Consider the following 3,891-nt stretch of genomic DNA (forward strand, 5'->3'; position numbering starts at 1 on the left):
TCACATCTCACAACCATAAACCTTCAGCAGAGTTTTCCAAAGGCTTTTCCATAATTCAATGTTATTATTTTAGGTTGCATTAAAATGTTATAGGACAAGCAATTACATTTTAAGTATAAAATTACAGCATAATGTGATCTAAATGAATTATCAAGCTATGTAAGATATCTTAAGAAACAGGAGACCACAGAGCCATCAATAAGGAAAATCATAGGGCTGTTCATATTTGTACATTATACTTACCTGACTGAAAGCCTAGACTCAAGTCACTTTTCAACATTATAAATGAAAAACTTACTCAAATGACATAAAGATGTTGCTTTAGGGGCCATCAGATCGGCTTCAGCTCCCAGCAAACCCATATACAGCAGAAATATTGCTGAGATTGATAGAATGACAAATGCCATAATTCTTCATTTATAGTCTAAAAATATCGACCTTGAGAACTAACATCTGGGGAAAAATTAGTCATTTTTTATTCCATATTCCCATTAGCTAATAAAATATCAAAGTATCCAATGACTGTATTCATTTTTATTTGATTTACTAACAAGGAATTGTAATAATAAACTTAGAAGAAAATATTACTATAATAAATACCCACTCCTTACTTTTCAACTCTCTTATTGTCTGACATTTTACCTTTACAACAATCAGTTTTAAAAATTTGAGTATAACCAATTTTTGTTTGGCTGTGACAAATTTCAGGATGCTAGGTGAGATGAACATTGGCTGTGATGGGCTAAGGTGATGTGCCAGCTTAGCTAGTCCCTGATTCTCAAAGGTTTAGCAGTTATATAGTGACATGATTTGGCAGTTTCACATATATAACTACGTAAATTGGAAGTTTTTTAATGATGTACTACTCATCTTCTATTTTGTAACCTAATACGGTCATACGCCCATTTTCACGTAATGCCAATTTTCACATCACGACCTAGTTTGGGAACTCAACCATGTCCATAAGTGAAGACAGGATGTAATAACTTATATGAAAGTGATTAATTCAGTGCCAGGATATGGTAGGAACTTGATAAATAGGTATTTTAGAGTGGGATAAAATGTTAATCTTTGTCTTAATTTTTTTTTCATTTGCAGGGATATTTATTGAACGATATGATATATGTGACTGAAGATGGGACATTTGTTTTAACTTCCTTTTCTATGTGTCTTCAAATCATTTTAGGCCTTATTAAAACAGTGTCCATTGTTATTAAAAGCTATTATTCCATCTTTAAGCTTCCAAAATAAAAATGTCCTGGTAAGCAATAAACCAGCATTATCACAGATCTTTCACTCGAACCTAGAAAAGGTAGGTATAACATTTTAAGAATCATAGCAACTTAAATCCAAAGGAAGAATCATCTAGTACTTTATTTTTCATTCTATTTTTATAAATTAAGGACATAAATTTAAAGCAGATTAAAATGATGCCATTATTTGTTATAGCAGGGATCTGGAATTTATAACTCTGCTCCTCACGGCTCTCGGCAGCTGACCAGCCTCGAGTCCCCTTTTGTTCCCTGCTCCGGATGCTCTGACACTAACAGGTGCCCTCATTTGTCTTCAGACCTAATGTCCAACTGGTTACGAAGAAGAGGTCAAAATGTGAAAAGGAATGCATTGGAACCAATCTGCTGCTCAGGTAGCTGAATCAACCAGGTTATGTAGTGGAACATTTCGTGTGTGTATCAGTTAAGATATTTTGGCTGTAATAGTGGTTTTGAAAATAAGGGATGTGTTTTCTTGCGCAAGGAAAGTCAGGGAGCCCTGGTGAAGAACTGGGTTTTTCACTGGGCTGCTAGCCATAAGCGCTTTGGGAGAAAAAAGAGGTTCTTTACTGCCAGAAAGATTGACAGGTTCAGAAACTCACAGGGGCAGTTCTACTCTGGTCAACAAGGTGGCTATCAGTTGGAATCAACTCTGTAGCAGAGAGTCTGATTTGGGTTTGGTTACAGAAAGTCAGACAAAGAGGATTTCAGGAGTAGCGATGTCACAAAGAGTCACATGTTCTCTTTCCACTTTGTCTTCCTTGGGCTGGCTGCCCTCTCTGTCTTCATCCAAGGCCACACGATGGCTTATAACAGTTCTGGATAACTCAGGCAGACATGGTGATGTCTTTTGCTCCCTTTAATCTCCCGAGGAAAAAAGAAAGCATATTCCTCTTGTGGATGTCTTTTATTAAGGAGTAAACATTTTTCCTGAAGTTCAGGAGAAGTTTCCCTTTTACTAACAGCAACTCTCTCTCTCCCATTTTCGTGACTAAAGCAAGCACTAGCCTGGGAAATGAAATGCTAATAAACTGCTCTAGGTCAATTTTGAATGTCCCCCAGAGATGCAGACAACTTAAGTAAAGTTTACTCAGCCAGTAGAGAAAGTGGGAGCCTCTGTTGAAATAGCCACTAATCGTTTCTACCGATGACATTGGAAGCAGGGAAATCTGACTTAAACCTCCATTAGACACCTTAATTATTCCTTTTTTTTTTCTTAATTACTCTTTAACTTTAAAGAGAAAAAAAAGAGGAAATAAAAATCATTTGGGGGCCAAACTCTTCCTACAGATTCACTCTCATCCTTTGCCCCTCCTAGACACCCTATACATTTTGTTCCCATTAGTTCCATGATTATTCCAGCTAACAGGCACAAGTTGGAAGGCTGATCACAAAGCCGGGCAGCTTAAAACTAACATCCTCCTTGTACAAGAAACATGGGGCTATGCTGCGCCCATGAAAATATATAGCCTTGAAAACCCCACGGAGAGTGGCCATGAGTTGGAATCGACTCTGTCAGTGGTTTCTATTTGGAACACCCTTCTTAGTGGAACTGAAGTTATTTTACTTACTTTAATTAGAAAAATTCCCCTTATAAAATGCAGTGACTCTAAGGTATTTTACTTAATGCAGTCCTTCATGAATTTGCATAACCCGCCACATCGCTAAAAAGCAGATAGTTTGGATGTGGCTGTCACCTAAAAGATCCAGATAAGGCTGAGAGACTCTCTTTGCTTATTTACCTGTTAGTGATTAAAAGCCAGTCTGCTGGCCAGACTACATCTAGTCAGTTAACAAAGGCATCCTGAGACAGATCTAAGACATAAAGAACTTTATTGTTCTATTTGCTTGCTCAAAATCAACAGTGTTTTCCCATGGCTACCTTGCAACCTAAGAGTGATGTAAAACATCTCTGCACGAGTCCCCAAAGTATAGAGTCCAATAAATATGCTCTCTGTATTCTGATTTCAAAAAAGGACATCACAACGTCTGTTTTGCGTTGTGGTGGTCCCCTAGCTGATATATCTTCTAACTAAAAACTTCTCTTTCTTCCTCTCATTCGGTGTGAGTAAATTGTTTGTGATGCTCCAGACTAAAATATCTGCATTTCAGGTGTTATTAGCATCCATCATCTGACTAATCCTTGATGCTCATGACGCGTTTCAGAAGCCATGGCCCCCAGGAGATGTTTCCAAATGGCAGTTTGTTGGCCTAAGTACTCCACTTTCTCATTCAACAGCACCCTTTGTTTGCTACTTATTTTAAAAGCACTGCAAGTATCTTTATGTTATCTGTATTCCTAACTAGATTATTTGACACATTTCCTGACAAAGAAGTCGCTGCTCAATAAATGTGTGCTTGATAAAATAAATTTGTTTTCTTGTAAAACAGAACATTAAAGAAAAAACATTAAACCCATTGTGATCATTTTAAAAAGTGAAAAGCTTTCACCTAAATAGGCCTTGACATAATAATTCTGTACAACTATGAAGTACTCACCATATGCCCAGGTCCCTAGTGCTACAAATGGTTTGCACTTGACTACTAATCAAACCCATTGCTGTCAAATTGATTCCAATTCATAGTGACCCTCTGCAACAGAGTAGGAAATGCCCCATGG

The sequence above is a fragment of the Echinops telfairi genome, unplaced genomic scaffold, assembly GCF_000313985.2.
Source record: "Echinops telfairi isolate 266 unplaced genomic scaffold, ASM31398v2 ScPeMD7_3;HRSCAF=10, whole genome shotgun sequence".
NCBI classification, from domain to species: domain Eukaryota; kingdom Metazoa; phylum Chordata; class Mammalia; order Afrosoricida; family Tenrecidae; genus Echinops; species Echinops telfairi.